Consider the following 22,629-nt stretch of genomic DNA (forward strand, 5'->3'; position numbering starts at 1 on the left):
TAATGACCTCAGGGAAACATTGCAAGTATCTTCATAGAGTTGATGGAGGTACGACTTTGGAAAATGGTGGATATTTTCTTTGTTTTATATGATTTGATAATGAACCATTGGAAATGTACCATACCCAGAATGGGGCTTATTATTTGAAGATGAGGTTATATTCCTGTGGAAGGAATGTGCAGGCCACCATGTATTTTTGTGAATGGTTTGCCCACCACAGTTTGACCCCTGAATTTGCTTATCTATATTTAATTGAAAGTTCAAAATTAAAGCTTGTGTTGATCTTAAGGCAGAAGTTATCAAAGTAAAATTTTTACAAAATAAATTTGATTTTTTTCTACATCCATATAAAACCCATATTGTCCCCCAAACATCACTGTGAGAGCCTCACTTCTACATGTTTACCCTTCAGTCCACTTTGATTGTCTAACTTACTCTGAAGATACCCAGTTTTCTCAAATTATTTATTGTATTTGATCCTGAGAAGGCAACACAATCAATAAAATTTGAATAACTCATTTATTTATTCAAAAAGTGTATTGAAGACTTTGGGAAGCAAGAGTTCTTATCCCCTTCGTGGGTCCTTCTACTGGACTGAGAATCAAATTGCCATGAGACAGATTAACAGGAGAAAATAATTTTTTTAAAGATTTTATTTATTTATTCAAGTGACACACAGAGAGAGGCTGAAAGAGAAGCAGGCTCCCTGTGGGGAGCCGGATGTGGAACTGGATCCCAGAACCCTGAGATCACACCCTGACCTGAAGGCAGATGCTCAACCACTGAGTCACCCAGGCGCCCCAAGAAAATAAAAGTTTATAATGTATGTAGAGGGAATCCACACAGACATGGGAATTCCAAAGACAGGCAGAATGAAGTATACTTGTTCTGAAGTAAGGAGAAGGGGGTGGGGGTCTGGGACTTCAGGGGAAAGGCTTGCGCTTCACAGGGCAGTAAGAAGAGTGGATGTTTGGTAATTAGATATTTGCTCTGAGGTATAGATGGTCACTCAGATAAAATTTATCTCTGCTAATAATCCTTCTTCTGGGAAAGACCTTCAATTTAGATTCTTCTATGTAGTTAAGGGAAGGGCAAAAGTTTCTCTTGAGCCCCCAGGGTCTCTATTACCTTCAGCCGCCTGCTCTCATCCCTTCCAGTGCTCTGTTTTGCAAAGGGAAGCTTTAGGCCCTGGGGCTGCAGTAATAAACAAAACTGTTCAAATCCCTGAATTCATGGGGCTGACTGATAATAACTATTGTAAAATACTATCGATTAATGATGAATGCATCAAAGAAAAATAAGTAGTGTAAAATGATAAGGAGTGAGTAGGAGTGTTGTCTTTGGGCAATCTGGGAGAAGTTCTCCATGGGGAGGGAGTGACATGTTAGCAGGATCCTCACTGAAGCCTGGGAGCTAGCTGAAGGTATATCTGGGGGAAGAAAATATCCCCTAGAGGAAAGAGCAAATGCAAAAATCTTGAGATAAGAGTAGCTTAGGTTTTTAAGAAAGAGCAAGGAAACCAATAAGGTTGCAGGAAAGCTAAAAATGGAAAGTGGTTGGGGCCCCCGGGTGGCTCAGTCAGTTAAGTGTCTGCCTTCAGCCCAGGTCGGGATCTCAGGGTCACGGAATCTAGCATCTCCTCAGGTCCTTGCTCAGCAGACAGATGGCTTCTCCCTCTCCCTCTGCCTCTCCCCACTGCTTGTGCTTTCTCTCTCTATGATAAACAAATAAAATCTTAAAAAAAAAAAAAAAGAAGAAGGAGGTAGTAGAAAATGAACCAATCATATAATGCTTTTGTGGCCTAGGATTTTGTAAGGATTTGAATGCTTTTGTTATCTTTAGAGGGATTTTAGAGATGGAAGGATATTATCTCAACTTTGAAATCCATTGATTTGGGGTGCCTGGCTGGCTCAGCCTCTAGAGTATGTGACTCTTGATCTCAGGGTTGTGAGTTCCATCCTCACACTGGGTATAGAGAATACTTAAAAAAAAAAAAATCAAAATCTTGAAAATCACTGATTTGCTGCTTTCCAAATACAGCTGGTTTAATTATTGCTATAACATTTTTCCAACCTCTTCTGGACTAAGTGTGGCCTTTTTTCATCACCACATAACACAGAGATAGGCACAATGACAATGATGATTTGATGAAAATTTTATATTAGAAGGTAAGGCAACTAAGATAAACTTTGAAGGCAGGATCCCTGGGTGGCTCAGAGGTTTAGTGCCTGCCTTCGGCCCAGGGCATGATCCTGGAGTCTCGGGATCCAGTCCCACATCGGGCTTCCTGCATGGAGCCTGCTTCTCCCTCTGCCTGTGTCTCTGCCTCTCTCTGTGTCTTTCATGAATAAATAAATAAAATCTTAAAAAAAAAAAAAAAAAAAAAAAAACTTTGTCAAAGTTTGAAGGGTGAGTCATGGGAAGTGAAAATCATACCAAGATGATGAGGAACTAATGACATGCTTAGAAGTTGGTGATTTGGATATCAGAGTTATAGTAGGCAAGGATGCAATATGGGACCACTATTAGCTGGTCTAGAGAATATATGCTTTGGAGTTATTAAAGAGAACCCGAAGCATTTTATGAATTTTAAGACCTTTAACAAAAATTGATTCTGATCCTGCAGTGCTAAACCAGGTAATGATAGGAATGTTCCACCAACAGGAGCTCTGAGGAGACTTTTATAGAGAAAGGGTGGACGCAAAGTACGAAAATGGTTGATTGGCCTATAGCTTAAAGACTTGTTGATTGATTGTGATTGGTTCTCATTAGTTTTAGTTTTCTAGCCTTAAAGTTATCATAGGCTTAGGTTTTGGTCTGCTTATGACATCAAAGCCACCTTAGCCTAATAGCCTCCTTGTTTAATTATTTAACAAGTTAATAAGCTATTTCACGTTCTATTCTCTGGACTTATTTACATCATATTTTGTGCAGAGAAGAATTTTACATGATCATGGGAATAAATAGGTATAAAGATAAACACGCAAATAACATAATAGAATATTTAAAAGTTCCTGGCAATCTATGACCACAGTATAATAGTAGAGTGAATACTTCACTTTATGAAATTGCTCTTTGAGGGGTAACAGAGAACTGTTAAGTCTCTTATACATTCAGAACAATATCGTCAGATGGAAGACATCTGGAGTATATTATCAAGCTCTATATTACAGATCTCTCTTAAAATCTGAAGGTAATTAGGCAAAGAAGATAAAGAAGTAAAAACATGTTTATTGAAATAAGTTTACCAAGTATATGGATAAAATTGGTAGAACAATCTGTTCTGGGAAAAAAAAGTGTTACCTTCAAATAACAAACTTTAAGAGGTTGTGAAGTTTAGTGGATTTTTCTTAAATAACGGCTGGCGATTCTAATACAAAATGCTAACTTAGTTTTTAATATATAATTCCCCTAATTGTTTCGACTAGCAGTTTTTGTTTGTTTGTTTTTTAATAGGTTAGCAATTTTTTGTATCCATTAAATAAAGGAATCTACTGAAGAAAAATTAGTGTTCTATTTTCTCATTAAGCAATGTATATTTTATAATTTCCTAATATGATTAATGGAATTCTTTGCCTTCTTGGATATTATTTCAGGACATGCCACTTTAATTTACAGGTAATATTTTTTTAAAAAGAAAAATATTGCTTTTCATATCATTTTATTAATAGCAATTTATTTGTTAAATGTCTACTGTGTATTTTTCAGTGATTTAAACATATTTTTTAGTAAGTTGGCAAATGGTGAAAAATCTGTTAATATAAAAAATCTGTTAATATAAGCATAAGGTAGACCTATATATTCCTTAGGCTAAGAAAACTATAAGGATATGTTTCTATAGTTGAATAAAATATAATCAATGCTTTTTAAATTAATTTAAAATCCCTTCAGCTAAAGAGCTTTGTACCTCTAGTCGCTATATGATATTACTTTGTAGAGCAAGTGAATTTATTGCTCAAGAAAATGGTGTAGAATGGATGTTTACAGCTATAGCATTTTTACAGACAAAGGTCAGAACCAAACAAAATATTCAGTAAACATAGAGTTTTGATATCAGAGCTTGTTTTACACTCTGTAACTTTGAATCAGTGTGTGTTATAGTACTGATACTTCATTGCATGGAGTGGAGGCAGTACAAGTGGTGGGCTCACACATGGGCTCGGGATGCCTTTTAATAAAAATGTGGAAAAATGCAACTAGTACATATATGGGAAAAATTAAATAAGATATTTATAACATCTCTTCAAGCTTCATAATGCATCAAGGTTTGTTATTTTATAACTGTATTTCCCAAAATTTATTACCAGTAAAATCATTGAAATTAAAATAACATGTGCACTAGTGTCTGGAGTGAAACAGAAGCTATTTTTTTAGGGATAGAATTCCAAAACATAACATGCACAGTGGCAGATTGAAAGATGAAAGGAAAGCAGTTGGAATCCCTGGGCCAGGCCACAAAATTTTTTTAAAAATAGAAATGTATATTATAAATATATAGACATATATTATAAACTATAAATAAAACATATAAATATAGTCTGAGAACTGCTTGTGGGGCTTTAGAGTATTAGGAGTTAGTAAATCTTTTATGTAGAAGAACAATAGAAACAAAAAAGAGATTAGACCCAAATGGTTAGTAGCTACATTAAAAACATTGCTAATAAAAAGCAAAATGGTAAGCCCCTCGAACAGCAAGCCAAGTGTTTGAACACTGGAATCATTCAAAAAGATTGCACCAGCAAAAGCTATTTGAATTTCCTCTGTCACTGATGATGGTAGTATAGATTATTAGAAATGAAGGATCCTAATCTTTGATAACCTTAATATGTCACTGGAAGGATTACAAAACACAGATACACCCCAAAAATTAGCAATGGGGAAAAGCCAAGTCAAAAATAGAAATGGATTAGGGGCACCCAGGTGGCGCTGTCAGTGAAGTGTCTGCCTTTGGGTCAGGGCTCAGGTCATGGTCTCTGGGTCCTAGGATCCAGCCCTGCGTTGAGGTCCCTGCTCAGTCTAGACTCTGCTTGCACTTCTCCCTTTGTCCCTTCTCCTGCTCTTGTTCTCTCTGTCTCTCTCTCGTATGAATAAATAAAACTCTTTAAAAAGGTAGAAATATATTCTACTAAAAAATTATTAGATGAAAGGGAAAATACAAGTGAAATACCAGCGAAATAAAAACAAGAGAATTTATGGGATTTAAAATAGTGAGCAGAGGATAATTTATAGCCATATGTATGTTTGTTATGATGAAAGAATGATGAGAATAAGTGAATTAAATTCTCAGCTTGAGAAACTCAAAATAGAACAACAAAGTAAATTGGAAGAAAAAACAAGAAAGAGAATAATAAAGAAAAAAAGCACAAGTTAGAGAATGTAAAGAGCAAATCTATATATTAAAATTTATTTTTTTAACCGAATCACTTATTAATTTGATCAAAAAATAGATACAGAGATAGAGATATAGAAAAAGAGAGAGAGAGAGAGAGAGAATAAAGAAATGGCAAAGGGAAAATGACCATTTAAGTAGAGAAAATTTTGGGACACCTGGGTGGCTCAGTGGTTGGGCGCCTGCCTTGGGCTCAAGTCGTGACCCCGGGATCTGGGATCAAGTCCCGCATCAGGCTCTCTGGAAGGAGCCTGCTTCTCCCTCTGCCTGTGTCTCTGCCTTTCTCTCAGTCTGTGTCTCTCATGAATAAATTTTTAAAAATCTTTAAAAAAATTAGAGAAATTTTAAAAAAATCACAAGAGGCTACTTTGCAAGCCTATCCAAATGGTTTTAAAAACCCTCGATGAAATGAATGACTTCCTAGAGAAAAAAGTTTCTCAAAATTATTCCACCAAAAAACTTATACTGCCAAATTTGCATAGGAAACAATTCAAGTAGTGAGGAAATAGCCCCACAAAAAAAAGATATTTTCACAGGGGAGTTCTTTGTTTTTTGTTTGTTTGTTTGTTTGTTTTTTATAAACTTCCAAAGACTCCCAGTCTCAGCCAGTTTCTAGGCTCTGTGATCTATCAGTCACCCCATCCTGACTAGGACAAATTGATAAGGTACAATATTTTACAGTTTGAATGTTAATGTTAGTTTCACTAGGATCATTCTCAGTCTAGCCTAAGTTTATCCTAGGGTAACATTCACTAGGATATATTCTTATCAAATAATAGATAGGGCTTTTCTGAAATTAGCCCATTAACAGGAAAAAAAAATGCTCATGATGTAATATGGAGGAAAAAACACTACAGCATAGGGTCACCCAGTGGTTCAGTGGCTGAACTGCCTTCAGCCCAGGTCGTGATCCTGGGGTCCCGGGATCGAGTCCCACATCGGGCTCCCCCCAAGGAGTCTGCTTCTCCCTCTGCCTGTGTCTCTGCCTCTCTGTGTGTCTCATGAATAAATAAATAAAATTATAGACATATAATTTTAAAAAAACAAAACACACACAAAAAAACGAAACAAAAACAAACAAAACACAAAAACCACTACAGAACAGAATGGAGAAACCAGGCCCAAAGTAAAGACAATGTAAGTCGTGCTTCTCCATCTCAGCAAGGGTTATCTGTGTAAATGACACCAGGAGTGATGTTTATCTTGTCCTTAATAGCTTCTACATTTACAGAATTGTCTATTGTGAACATTTATCAAGCATAAACAAACTTTGAAAGTTTTCACTTCTTAGTAATAGTGGAATCAAAACGTGGTAACTTTCATCTCCCAAACAATTCAGTTGTTCGATGAGAGAGTACAACGGATTATCCCCACGGAATAGCTGACCTTTCCTAACCTTTTAATTTCTCTGGGCCTCAGAATGGTGCTGGCCCACATGTCTGATTTCTACCTCTAAGTGTAAGATCCTGTGTAAAAACAAATGAGCTCATTTTTCTCAAAAAATTAAAGAACCACACGCATGTTGACTCACACAGACACAAAACTACAAACAAAGCTGGCTTCTGATAGAGGCCAGAATGTGACCGAGAATCTAGACCTATTAAAACTTGCTTTACAATAACCTTCCCCAAATGAAAAATAATTAGGAAGCCCTTTTATTCTTTTTAATTTTGTCAGGAAGTCTTTCACTCTGTCTTGTGCCTATTCGCCCAAATGAGTGATGCCGCTTAACCTTTTTAGAGCACTTTATCTTTATTTCCTCTTTCAGAAGTGTCATTTCACTTTACTGGGAGCTGATCAACATCCATCACACATTTGCTCTCGAGCTGAAAATATACACAGGGAGTTTTGAATTTTGTGAACTCTTCTATTATTAAGTTTCGTCAATTGTCAGCATCCGTATTCCATTCTGATGATGAATAGAGGCATTATATTTCAGCATTAAAATGCAGTTAGGGTTGTAATGAGCATCATTAGGGACTTTAATGGAAATCAGAACTGTATGTCATTTTATTCAGGTTTTTTTTTTTTTTAGGTTTATTTGTGTTTTATACTTCTTTCTTTTTTTTTTACACGTTTCTCCCAAGGTGGGAGTAGAGTAGTGTTAGTAGTGTTGTGTTTGGAGATGTACATATATGAACATCATTCCAAAACACCTACTCCACAATCATTCTGTCTCTATCTCTAATTCCATCCAGTTTATTTAGTTTTGCCTTCGGCAGTCTTTAAGAGTAGGGTAACAGTCCTTCCTACCATTGATGTCTGCTTCCAAATTTTTTCTTATAAATCAGGTCCGAGCCTTTTGAATATATGTTTAAAATAAACATTGGATATCTATACACTTAAATCTGAGTAGATTAAATTATCCGTAATTGAAATGAAAAGACTTGCTTTGAAGCCTGACTCATAAAATAACTGGTTCTTTGGTTTTGCTGTAGAAATGAGCATATACGTCTTTGCAGAAGTTGGATGATAAATGCTATAACTCTTTTCAATCTCCTGTGTGATACATTGTGTGTAATGACCACTGCAATCTTTATGAAAACTTATTGGATGTGCTTTAATAATGTGTAGTTCTAAGCAGATTGAACATGGATTAATATTCACTGTCTCATGTTCACTTTCAACATATTAAACTTTTTGTTAGTTCTCGCAAATGAACACTATTCTTTAAAGGCAAAATAACTTTTCAGAATTTAATCTTTATTCTTTTATTCATAATCTCCTACAAAGTTCATGTAAATATAATTTAGAAGCTTTCTGTGATATGCGATGATGATGATGTTTTATTAATCAAAAAGATTAGGTCACCCCCTCCTATTTCATAAACCAAGTTAACTGTCACAAGGCTTTTAAAGCCTTAAAGATCTTACACTTACTCTGATGAATTAACTCTAGTCCTCTTAAAAATAGATTTTAGTGGCAATGAAAGAATATAAGAACTCCCAAATGAAATATCAAACACAACTTAGACATTCCAAGTCTTACTGCTGTATAGGGAGCACAAGTGAAAATCAATGTGCGAGAGAGTGCCAAATGCAAATTACCAATGAAAGAGAAACATTGCTCTGGGTGTAATAACAAAACTGAGTAAGGTGACATCTGAGAGGGGACAGACTCATGAAGGACACTTTTCAGATTCTCTTTTGAGGTATGGCATCTGATAAAAGTAGTTAAGGTAGAACCAAGAGATCAAATCTTGTTTTCTAACTCACACTGCATAATTCTAAACAGATGCAAATTTAAGGGCAAATAGTATTTCCCAAAATATTCTTTAAAAAATATTTTATTTACTTATTCATGAGAGACACAGAGAGAGAGGCAGAGACACAGGCAGAGGGGGAAGCAGGCTCCATGCAGGGAGCCCAACGTGGTACTCGATCCCGGGACTCTAGGGTCACCCCCTGGGCCGAAGGCAGACGCTCAACCACTGAGCCACCCAGGTGTCTCTTTCCCCAAATATTCTGAAACACCAAAGGGAACCACATGCATTTTTCTTCATAGTTGAAATTATGACTATTTCCAGCATATTCAGTATGATACAATCATTGCATTTGAAGCATAACGAGTTTTGTGGGGAAAAGGTATCTAATGAAAAAAAAAAGTAGACCAATACCAGGTTTTATATTCATTTGATCAATTATCTTTTTAGTAATTTCAGTAATTCAAAAAATTTTTACTTATATTTCAACTTTACTGAAAACCTGTTACTTGAATAGCTATTACAAATGCAAATTATTTTATAAAAACGGTCTAAAATTAAATTTTAGAATTACTATGAGTGTTCATGGATCTTAGCTATTACCACATCCAGCAACTCAATAGAATATCTTATCTATATTTTTATGATGAGAAAAATGTCACACACCCATACCCACACACACACCTACACCCACAGGCATACACACATACATTGTTGCCATTATTTTTAAAAGATGCAAACATTTTAAGAAAGAAATGCTACAAAGGATCTCCATACAGAAAATCCAGCCTCTAATTCTGGGACCACAGTGGATATTGTCCGTCACTGAACTCTTTATCAGCTTAACAACTACAAATAATTTTATTTTTCAGAAGACTGACCATTGTTAGCCCACCATGCCATCCTTTTAAATCTTGTCTTTCCTTTCTTTCTTTTGTTCTTCTTCTTTTTTTTAATCCTGAGCAATAGAGCAAGCAAGCTCATGTCTTAGTAGCAGTGGTTTCATTTCCTGTTTGAATAACCACTTTCTTTTTAGATACTTTTAAATACATAGTGTGTGACACATCCACAGGTGATATTAACCAGAAAAGAAAGCAGCCCACGTCTGTTATTTTTATGCACATGCTTTTGGTGCTCATTATTCCATTTATGGAAAAGTTCGGGGAATATGTTATGCCTTAATTAGAAAAGTAGGATGCATGAACATGGCTGAACTAATTCAAATAATTCTTGTGCTTGGCTTGAGCATAGAGATATTTATGTAAGCTTTTACTTTAGTATTAGTTATGTAAAATATGGGAGGGATTATTTTCAATTAATGATCATCTATCATAAAACATTGCATTTCTAATGAGTTTTTTTAGATAAGTAGTTTTATGCTCACAGTTTGTTAAATCTTTTTGGTCCTGAAGGTGTGAGCCTCTGTTTTTCTTTCCCTCCTTAAAAAAAAAAAAAAAAAAAAAAATTCCCCTTGGGCATTTACCAAGACAGCGACCTTTTACGTAATTTAGTTAAAAATAAATATTTAATTGATAAAAAAAAGCATGATCAAACTCTATGTCACATAATTGGAAACCTGATGAAAGCAACTTGAATATATAAAAACAAACTTATACTGCACATTAAAAACAGCCTTCCAAGGGAATAAACAAGTATGAGAATTTCTAAAATAAAGAAAGTAAATGATAAAGGAGGAGGTTAGAATGCAAGGAGATTGGATGTAGACAAAAATGCAGAAAGAATATAGGGCTTTTTTTGGTCCTAGAGAGAAACTTTTTAGGTAGAAGGTTAAACATGTGCACATTACTCCAAGAAATCACTTACAACTTATGTTTTATTGCTAATCCACCTACTCCAGAAATATAACATGTTTATCTCACCCCACCCCATGGATTAGACCCCATGACCCCATGACCTAGGCCGATAATTCAATCCTTTGATATGTGGTTAAACTCCTACTCCCTCTTCTACAATTCTCAAACAGTGAATAAAACAGTGGTTATTTTATCACAGCAAGAATCTCAAATACATTTTTAGGCTTTCACTAAAAATTTTACTATTGAGTAGAAAAAAATACAATGTGTGTCCAGATTGCCCACATTTATGGCGGCTTTGGATCGATTAATATTAAAAAAAAAAAACAATGTTTACTAAATGTAGCAGAAAAAAGGTACACACTATAGGACAGAAGAGCTCAAGAATGAAAATTTCATGAAACTTTATTCAGTCATACATAGTACAGAAAACACATGCACATCTTTTAAAAAATATTTATTTATTTATTTATTTGAGAGAGAGAGAAAGAGGTGGAGATGAGAGGTAGGGGGAGAGGGAAAGGGAGCCAAAGCCTGATGCCGGGCTTGACCCTTGATAGCATGACCCAAGCTGAAATCAGGAATTGGATGTTCAATCAACTGAGCCACCCAGGAGCCCCCATACAATTTAAAAATACAAACTTACACAACAAAGTTCATTACCTTGTGAGATAACAAAACTCTACAATGAATTATATATGAGGTAAACTACTGGTGGTATAAAAATTGGGGGCAGTAGTAGTACAGGGGTGGAACTATTGTAGGGATACACAAATATAACAAGTCATATCATTCATTGTTTTGGACATAAGTATCATCTGGATGATGACCCTGTGGTCGCAAAGAGCATACATATGCACATCGTACACACATCCATATGTACCTACACACCCTCATACAGATCGTAGTGTATATACATATACATACATATATGTAAGTACTTTATATGAAAATACATATGTGTGTATATGTATGTGCACATATCTTATCCTATATCTTGAGCTGTATCTACATCTGTACCCAAAAACCACATCCAAAGTCAGTGTTCCCTCTAAGCTTCAGACCTATATGCCTGATTCTTACATGAGACATGTTGGTGGATATCTCCCAGACATCTTGAACTTAACAGGGTCGAAGCAGAGCATTTGATTTATCATAGCTCCAACAGAATCTCCTAAATGGCACCATTAGTTATTAAACTGCCCAGGTCAGAACCTACATATCTTTGATTCTTTCTTTTCTTTTTTAACCCCCTGCATATCAACCAACAGCAAGTGCTATTGAGGAGCTCTTCAAAACATGTGCTTATTCTCTCCACAGTGAACATATCCTCATTTCACTGTTACTGCTGGCCTTACATTTCCCAAATTTATCAATCCTTTCTCTACTCTCTAAGGAATGTGAGCAAAAGTGTAAATCAGATCATATCACCTGTTATTTTTTTCTAAAGATTTTATTTATTTATTAATGAGAGACACACAGAGAGAAAGAGAGAGAGAGAGACAGAGACACAGGCAGAGGGAGAGGCAGGCTCCATGCAGGGAACCCGATGTGGGACCCAATCCCGGGTCTTCAGGATCACACCCTGGGCTGAAGGCAGGCGCTCCACTGCTGAGCCACCCAGGGATCCCCATAGATCATGTCGCATGTTAAATCACCCCCACATACTTCCTATTTCAGTTTTAATACATTTGACTTTCTTATCTTAACTCAACCTAACTCCTGAATTCATTTGATGCCAGTCTGGTCATCAGAAACTTTTCAAGACCCTCTTTTTTTTCAAGACCCTTGGGGCTTCAAAGGCTTTCCATAACCCTAATTTTCACTTTTTAAATTTCCTTCTCTTCATATTTCAGCCACCCTACTTTCTGTGAAAAGTTTCTCCTAAAATTCTACCAAAACCAGGTCTCTAGGTCACAACTTCTGAGGAAAAAAAATGAACAAACACATGTTGTTGGTTTTCTTTCTTTCTTTCTTTCTTTCTTTCTTTCTTTCTTTCTTCTTTCTTTCTTTCTTTCTTTCTTTCTTTCTTTCTTTCTTTCTTTCTTCCTTTCTTTCTTTCCACTTTCTTTCTTTCTCTTTCTTCCTTTCTTTCTTTTCTTTCTTTATTTTTCTTCTTTTTTTTTTCTAGGTCCTATCATAATTAATGATTTTTCTGCTCATTTGTTTATTTACTTATTTCTTGGGAAATATGTCTTCTTAACTAACTTATTCTTATCATCTCTAGCATTTGGATGTCATAGATAATATATATATATATATCCCAATGTGGGGCTTGAACTTACCACCCCAAGGTCAAGAGTCACAGACACTCCCAATACATATTTTTGAATGAACAGATGGATGCATGTAGAGGGATGTTCCAAGGATATGGTGAGAAAAAAAGAGTAGATGCTGTAAAATGCATAAAATATTACGTGGTTCACTGAGAGTAAAGCACAAGCAATGGGTGTGTAACAGAGACATAGGAAAGGAGGACTACAATAGTGGAAAATTAAATTGGAAATAAATTGTTCAAGGCATTGTGTTTTATTTTTTGAAAGCAGGAAGTCATCTTGTAAGAAAGATTTTCATAATGAAAATAACTGATGCCAGCTTGGGGAATATGTTGAAAAGAACTAAAAATCTGAACACAGTCCATTTAAGAAGCCATTAGAATCGTTCAGATAATTAATGATATTTGTTACTCCACAAGCAAAAAAGTAGATTTATTCAACAGATATCAGCCTAGTTGAAGTTTCAGAATATGACAATGCTATAATGCTATTCATTCATAAATTCAAGCCTGTATTCATTTACTAAGTGAAGATGCTGGCTTCGTTATTTTTCATCTTAAGAACTGCCTCCTAATTCGAGGTAATTTCAAGACATGGATGATCCATTCAAACCCTGGCTTCTCAGCTCTTTGACCTCAATACATTTTCCTTTTTCAACATCTGCTATCAACTCCCACATTCACATCCTCTATGTATTAATCACTTTAAAATGTTCCAGCTCTGACATCAGGTACTTTCAGATCCAAGAGACTATATTCTCAAAAACCGTAACATCACCGGTCTTTGACTTCTTGGGAATATCCAGTCCATTAACCTCTTTGTGCTTTTCCTGCTTATCAGACACTTTTTTGTCTTCTGTTTTATTATAGAACACTGGAACAAATTCTCACATGGGTTTAATATCACTTGACATAGACATGTAATGATTTTTCCCTCTCAGTCAAATGGGGTTAACTGTCCGTGATTATTGTCAATTGTTTTTAAACAAAGTTAACCAAGATACATGGTTTTATTTGCTGAAAAAAAAAAAATCAGTGGGAAATATCTAAGTTCTTTAAACCTCAGTGCCTAAACTTCCTGACTTTTCAAGTTGTTATAAAATACAAGGGGAAAATATATCTTATCATTCTAAGGAAGTAAAAAAAAAAAATTGACAGTATATCACCTGGAGCCACATATTATACCCTGAGGGAAACTATAAAATGGATGTAACCACCCTACCTACTTCTGGTTACAGGTCTAATAGCTTGCACATAATTAGCTGAAAGGCTTGGGAGAACTGCCATGCAGCCACATCGTTGGTATATTCACACCAATTCTGGGGCTTAGAAACATTCAGAAACAGAGAATCCCATCCTTACCGAAAGTGCTAGAGCCAGTGTTAACACCTTGGTATTATAGAACAATGCATTTGATAGGGAGCAAAGGAAGCTGAAGATGCTTGCATGATTTTTATCATCCATTACTTTCTAATTCCTTACTTATTTCAGACGAAAAGAAATCACAGTATTCCCAGAGGAAAGCAATTTCTACTTTTTTAGATCCACTAATAATATGTTATTGAATTATGCTTATATTAAGTTGTCCATAAGTTCATTTATTATTTAGCCAATATATTAAATCCCTGTATCTATTAGTCCATCCTTCCCATAAGGCTAAAACCTCAATTCTAGAGAATTCCTACAACCATTTTGTCCACATTCTTGCCTGAATCACCAAGGATTACTAAAGATGATTACTGGACAAGGCATCTATAAAATTATCTTCATCATATTTAACAGAGACCATTAAACCGCTCAGCAATTCCACAAGATTTCTCTAAATTGGCTTGCTCTCTGTGTCTTTGTACTATTTAAAAAATATTTGCTCTTTCAAATATCTGACCCAACCACTTTGCTTTTATTTCTTGCAAGTTATTGTGCTTCCTAATTCAAAGAGAAAATAAGACCTCCATTTAAACTACCTCAAACTCCTGCCAAATATATACATACTCAAATTTCCTGTCATGGTCTCTGAATTGGTTATTTAAAAATAATCAAAATCTGTAAAAGAAATGAATTGATTACTTTTGATAGTCATTGTCCAGTAAAAACCACTCTTGTTCAGCAGATACTTTGTGACAGTTCACCTTTGAATCTATGGGCTTCCATATGTAGTTAACCCTTGAAAAATGCAAGGGGTAGGGGTGATGACAGTAGAAAAATCACTTGTAAATTTTGATCGAAAACTTAACTATTAATAGCCTACGGTTGACTAGAAGGCTCACTGATAACATAAACAGTTGGTTAACACACATTTTGTATATGTATTATTTACTGTATCATTACAATAAAATAAGCTAGAGAAAAGAAGACATTATGAAAGTAAGGAGAACACATTTACAGTACTGTCCTGTAAAAAATCTGCATAATAGGTGGACACATTCAGTTCAAACCTGTGTTGTTCAAGGGTCAACTGTATTTATAGGTAGATGATATAGATAGATAGATGATAGATGATAGATAGATAGATAGATAGATAGATAGATGATAGATAGATTGATCCATCCCTGACTCAATTGCTGTGTCCAGAGAAATGAGGTCACACAGCACAGTATAAGCTTCCTATGCAGTTTTTCTTTTAAAGATTTTTATTTTTAAGTAATGTCTACACCCAACGTGAGGCTCAAACTGACAACCCTGAGATAAGAGTCACATGCTCTACTGACTGAGCCAGCAAGGTGTCTTTCCTATGCAGTTTTCCAGAGAAACTAGGTACGTGAATTGTGGGGATGGAAAAAAATTGGATGAGCTCCATGATATTGAGCAACTGACCTGCTTATTATACATTTTAGTTTTTTTGTTTTTTAAGATTTTATTTAATTTATTCATGAGAGACACACAGAGGGAGGCAGACACATAGGCAGAGGAAGAAGCAGGCTCCCTGTGGGGAACCAATGCAAGACCCAATCCCAGGACCCCAGGATCACTCCCCAAGCCAAAGGCAGATGCTCAACCACTGAGCCACCAGGTGTCCCATGTTTTAGGTTTTATAAATGGAGATCATAACCACTACATCACAGGTTGTTCATGAAGATATGCTGAATTCACGCAAAGTATCTTATAAATGTGCAGTAGAATTTGTCCTCACTCCATTATAGATTTTATTTCAAATATTGTTATTCATATGCATACGACTGACTCCCTATAGTTCAGTTCTAGAAAGAACGGTCTCTCTCAGAAGAAAGGGGTGGTGTGAAAGGTTAAAAAACAGTCATAGAAATCTAGTTAGTAGAGTAGTACAAAGACCAAAGTATTTTAATAATAATTGGGATGGGGGAGGGAAAGTTGTCAAACCTTCCCAGAGCCAATTAGCATAACTTGTTAAAACAAGTATCTCTACAGAGGCATGACTGATATTATATCCTATAAGAAAGGTGAGAGGTAAGCTTTTTCTTTATAAAGAGATCACATTCAAATAAGGTGTATTCTTGATGCATCTCTAACCTAATATGTTACTTACATCTCTATTTATCAATTAATATCAACCAAATGGTTCTCATCTTAATTTTTTGCTTTTTTTCTTCAATATAATTTGTGAATATGCTTAATTACATTTTCGAAATTAGATTTAATAATAAAGTCCCTGAGACTTTTTGTAAAATGCTAGTCTCAAATTTCATAAATCTCACTTCTGGAATTTGATTGATCTAATTTCTTTTTGGCATTCTGTTCATCTTGTTTCCCCTAAGTCTTTCATGGGAAACAAGGCCAACTGCTAATTTGGACAAACTAATACTCATTGGATTTAGACAATATCCCTCCCAAAATATGTATCACAAATTCTAAATATATATAAAATATCTAATTATCATACATAGTAAGTTTAGCTTGCACATTGTTATTTTTTCTAAATGTGGTTTGTCTTGGAATAAGGTAAAAAGCTAGGGAATTGGTGTTTCAAATTAGTGAAGGAAACATTTAAGAATAATTTTCAGATGTTTCCATTGATTATATATATATATATATATATATAATTCCTGATTAATTTATCCATTCTTAAAAAAAAAAAGATTCTTTATAGTAGACTGAAATATAAGGAAAATAAAGATTGTCAGAGAATTTTCTTAAGAGCGGAAATGGAAGGGCAGAGAGACAGGGAGAGAGAGGATCTTAAGCAGGATCCATGCTGGGCACAGAGCTGGTCATGGGGCTCAGTCCCATAGCTCTGAGATCATGACGCAAACTGAAATCAAGAGTTGGATACCTAACCGACTGAACCACCCAGGGGCCCCTTTCAGAGAAACTTTTATTCCATATCTAAAAGTAAGAACAATGATACATCTTTAGTAAAGACAAATATCCATCCTTTGAATTTATTTTTTCATTTTTCAGGTTAAATTATTTGTTTACTGACTAGAATGAGAAGATTTTATATTCATTTTGTCTGAAACAATATTCATTAGCTTTTAACACAAAGCATTTGAAAATTAGCACACAATTTCCTTACTAAAAATATGTGTGCAGTACATTTTACTATGAATCAAACTGGCATTTATTGACCATATATGGTCAATATTGGCAAGTGTTTTATATTATTGTTGGCATATATGTTAAATCTTAATTTTTAAGAAAGTTTTTTAAAGATTTTATTTATTTATTTGATAGAAAGAGAAAGCACAAGCACGGGGAGTGGCAGGCAGAGGGAAAGGGAGAAGTAGGATCCCCAAGGATCAGGGAGGGGCATGTTGGACTCAATCTTAAAATCCTGGGATCATGACCTGAGCTGAAGGAAGATGCTTAAACCAACTGAGCCATGCAGGCGCCCCTGTTAAATCTTTATTTTAATTTTCTTTATATTATTACTTTTATGAAGTACATATTAATTGTGAAATACATATTAATTTATATTTACTTATGCATTTACCTTTCCCATTTCTCCTCAGCATATGAGGTCCTGACTTGCCTATTTTGCTCCTTTCTTTAATGTTGACAGCACTGTATTAAGACACAAAAAAAAGAGAACAAAGAGTTCAAGAGGAGATGGGATTCAAGAAAGCACTATTAATAATGAAACTTTTTTTTGCCAGGCTCTGGAATCTTAATTTTGTCCCCTTAATCCAGCAAGTCTTTTAAAAACTCTTCTTAGCTTCTTAGAGTTTCTCACACAGTCTTCTTTTCACTATGGCAACAGATAACGGGTTTCTAGTTGGAAGTTACCCTGAAAGATAAACTCATTTCTCTAGGCCTTTCTTCCCTCCTGGACCTTGGACTCACAAGTCCTCATGATGTTGGTCGACTGCTAACGCCTTCAAAGAGAGTCTTTAAGAAGATACTTTAAAGATTGTGTCCAGCTTGTCTAGTTGTTAAATGAGAGAAGACTGGTTTGAGTCATCTACTCCGTCATTGCCAGAAATAAAACCATAAAGGTAATTTTTAAACATGAACCACTTAACTATTGTGTTGGAAATGCGTCCCCCCAGAACATTTTTTTTCTAAATAGGTTATGTATCATCTGTGAATATCCATTACTTTTGAAAAAGTGGTTCAGGCTTTACCATTAACTTTATGTCTAACTTTGTTTTGCTTTGATGAAAATTTTAACAAATATTTTTCGAATACAAAGTTGGACAGTACTGGGCTGAATTTTTGTTACAGTGATGTCACTTAATTATTTTTATAACACCAAATTTTATCATCCAAATAAAAGAACAATATATCCTAAAAATAGTTTTCATGTTCGCTATCTGCCAACTAAATGAAATCTTAATCAATTTTGTTGAAATTTAAGAATTAGAATCCTCTTGAGTGATAATAACATTTGTAATACTGTCATTAATTTTCACAGAAGCATCACCAATGTTCATAATTCTTTTTGCTTGGTGTTCTGAAGTTTTTAACATGTTAGGACAATGCACCATATTGACAATTTGAAATGCATAATGGTTCACCTTTCTTTTATAAAGGGACAAAAGAATGATCGTGGCAGGGCAAGTGGGAAAGTACAACTAATATTATAAACTTTTAGCCAGGTCAATTTAGGGAAGAACATATTGAGAATCTGGAATTAAATACTTGAAAAAAGTATCCCTGGCTGATATTCTAAAGAAACTGTCATGCACTCCCCTGAGTAATGGTTATCTGATGTTGAAGAAAACTGACATGTCTCAACACCCTGTAATGTAAGTAGCTCCAACCCAAGTTAGTCATTTTTTGCCTCAAGATATAAAAAATATTGCTGCCTAGGCCTAAATGCCTTTGAAACAGGGCAAATTTTTAAGATATTTCTTTGTCATGCACTTGCTATCTTAAGTCACTCAACTCATAAATATATTCATATCATATATTATTAAACATAAGATTACTATTATGACTTTTTCTGGCTTGCATTTACAACTTTTATGTTTATTGTACTTAACCCCTGATGCCCAGGTCTCATCCTGTGAGGGCTGATTTACAATATATTTAACAATTTGTTAAATAGTGTTTCTTGACCTGTCATATTCCTCCCTTTTTCCCTCCCTCCTGTCTTTCTCTCTTTTTTTTTTTTGCTTTCCTTCCTTCTCCCCCTTCTATCCTTCCTTCCTCCCTTTTTCCTTCCTTCCTCCCTTTTTCCTTCCTTCCTCCCTTCTTTCTTTACTTCCTCCCTCCTTCCTCCTTCCCTTCCTTCCTCTTATCTATTTTTCTTTTAAAGTGTTTTATTGATTCTATATTTAAAAAAAAAAAACAATAAGACATGGCTACTTTTTGCTTCACTCTTGTTTTGGATCCTTGTTAAATTAATCTTATGTTTCTCATTCTTTTGCTTCCTCACCTTCTCCCCACCCTCAAATCTGTTTTGGCAAGTGAGCAATTTCTGTAGGAACTTCTTGAGTAAGGATGTATGGGAGAGAAACTTTTAAAAACCTCCCATATTTGTGTGTGTGCATGTCTATCTATCTATCTATCTATTTATCTATCTATCTATCTATCTATCCTTTACATAGATTAGAGATCTGTTTTTGAGATCTATCAGATTATACATGTCTTTTAAGATATACATAGACATATATTTATATATGTCTATAGATATTTATAAAGATATACATGTATGTGTATATATATATAAAAGATTGATGCCCTTCATCCTCTTGATCCTTTTCATATGACATTTGTTTTTGTTTTTCCTTCCTTCCTTCCTCCCTCCCTCCCTTCCTTCCTTCCTTCCTTCCTTCCTTCCTTCCTTCCTTCCTTCCTTCCTTCCTTCCTTCCTTCTTTCTCTCTTTCTGACTTCTTTTTATTTCTTTACTTTTCTATTCTGTAATCTTTGAGGATTTTATCTTTATTCCAGGGTCTTGATTTCATAATAATGTATAATGTGTCTTTGGCATGAGCCATTGACATTTACTGATCTGCTCACTCTGTGGATCCTCTGACATAGAAAATGCATCTTGAAGTCCTGGGGAATTTTCTTGAATTATTTCTTTGATCATTTCCCCCTCCATTTTTTGTGCTTTGCTTTTGTTCAAAACTGCTATTAGTTAGATATTGGAAATTTTAAAAACTTACTTTTATTTTCTTATCTTTTCTCTCCTTTTCTAACCTATTTTCCATTTGTTTTGTGTCTCTGGTAATTCCTGAATTTTCTTTTTGAATTGTTCTATGGAATTTTGTTAAATATTTCCTTATATTTTTTTCTTTTTTCTTTTTTTTTTTTAGAAATGACTTAGTTTTTATTTGATCCAGCTAACAGCAAGACACATTTATATACCTCTTGGAGATTGTAAACAATGATTTTTCGTAAAGAAAAGAATTACAACAGATAAATACTTCACATGAACAACATTTCCCCATTTTAGTCATGTTCTTAATATCTAAGCTAATTGTATTCTTTTTTAAAAAAATTATTTATTTTTTATTGCTGTTCAATTTGCCAACATACAGCATAACACCCAGTGTGCTCATTCCATCAAGTGCCCCCCTCAGTGCCCGTCACCAAGTCACCCTATAATATTTTTTTCAATTTTATTTTCTGAACTAGAAATTTCTGTTTTTTATTTTATGGTATCTCGTTCCTAGATTATGGATGCAATATGATCTATTAGCTCTGTGAAGATGATATTTATCTATATATAAACATAAATGTATATAAATATTTCCTTTTTATAATATTTACATTATGAATGTATATACAGACCATTATATACAAACCGTGTGTGTGTGTGTGCGCGTGTGTGTATAAACTCCATTAGCTATAAAGTATAGTTTTTTTTTTATTTTTTTATTTTTTTAATTTTTTTTTAAAGTATAGTTTTTGCTAGCTGACATATTTCTGCTTCTTCTGGTTATTTTTGTTTATTTCTTTCATCCTTCACTTTTATGATAAAAAGCTTAACTTTCTGGTGAGTTTTTCAATATAATTTGGGGCTTTAGTACATGGATGAGATTAGAAAAAAACAGGGCTTTATTTTAGGCAATTTCATGGGAATATGATGATTTCTGAGAGAGCACGAAAATTTATTCTACCTTGGACAGTGATAACTGCTTGAAAATTTTGGGAGAGAGTAGGGATTCTAGAATAGACTATCTAGACTTTTAACTCACTGTCCCATCTTGGCTCTCCCAGTTAGCCCTTCTCTGGAGGTACTGACCATTCTAATAATTGAGATTTTTCTGGATTTTCACAGTGCTATTCAGTTTGATTCTTTCCAGTGTCTCCTTCAGCATTCAGGTTTCAATGTTCCCTGTCCTTGTTAGTCACTGGTCTAAACTACTTTACTCTTCTATAATTATACTGACCTCTCTCATCTGTTGTCATCTACTCTCCTATTCTCTTTGTCTTTTTTGGTTTATAAAATTGTATGCTTTAGGGCCAATATGCTAGAGTTTCATAAAGGAAAAAAGTAAACATGTTTCTCATTTCACTACATTTGTGTATCAGGAGAATTACAGTTGATTTCAAGATCAAGGGTATTTATCTGCTCTTGATGTGGGGAGTAAACGTTTCATTTTTCAAAATATAAAGAAGTAGATTTTGAACAAATTTATCCTGCCTTCACCCTCAGGATGTCATATTACCAAACTGCTTAAATTATATACCATAAAATAAAGAGATTGAGAAATAGGCTATAAACTTATTTGAAATAAAAATCCTAGTTTATCAAAAAGAGTGCTGATCAATTTTTAGTATGTATTTGCAAACTATGTTTAGACACGAATATAAGAATACATGAATGGGAGTTTTCTATTTTTGCATAGATTTTGAAAAAATAGCAAATCGCTTGCTACTTTTTCTCAAATCGTTTTATTGCTATCTTCAAAGTTCTGTATGTTGTCTTCCTTTTCTTGCTCCTTTTTTTCCTTAGCAATCTCATTCATTTCCACAATTCACCAATTACTAATATGCAAATCACATTCAAATGAAAATTTCTGGTCCTGTTCCAGACTCTGAGCAGTATAACTACGTTCTCCAAATCCTATTTCTCACTGGATACTTGGATCCTAATATTTTTTTATCAACTTATATTAGAAAAAGCTGTTTTTGTCACAACTTGGACATGAATACAAATAATGAAACACTATTTTTCTGTGTCTCATAAATAATCCTTGAATTTACTCCGGAAAAGGGAAACCCAGTTTTTCTGCTTCCAGAATTCCAGATGGAATAGAAATACTTTTCTTTATTCCTACCAACAAATATAACCAAAGTGTAACTGAACAAATATAATGCTGATATGTAAAGCAAACACTAGAAGGCTGACAGGTGGAGAGAAGACTGATGGGCTAGAGCCAATGAGATGGAGAGAATGACATGGTGGTGAATACCCTAGGTTTTATTTTTTCCTCATATATCTCAGGCTTTAAACTGAAGGAGCTAGCAACCCCAAAATGTCAGAAGATGCAGACAGAAAGATTAAACAAAAGTTTCTCTCTTTGGTCAATGGACCATGACAGGGGTATGCTAGCAAAACAAAAACTTTTAGATAATTAT

Source organism: Canis lupus, chromosome 19, assembly GCF_003254725.2.
Source record: "Canis lupus dingo isolate Sandy chromosome 19, ASM325472v2, whole genome shotgun sequence".
Taxonomy (NCBI): Eukaryota; Metazoa; Chordata; class Mammalia; order Carnivora; family Canidae; genus Canis; species Canis lupus.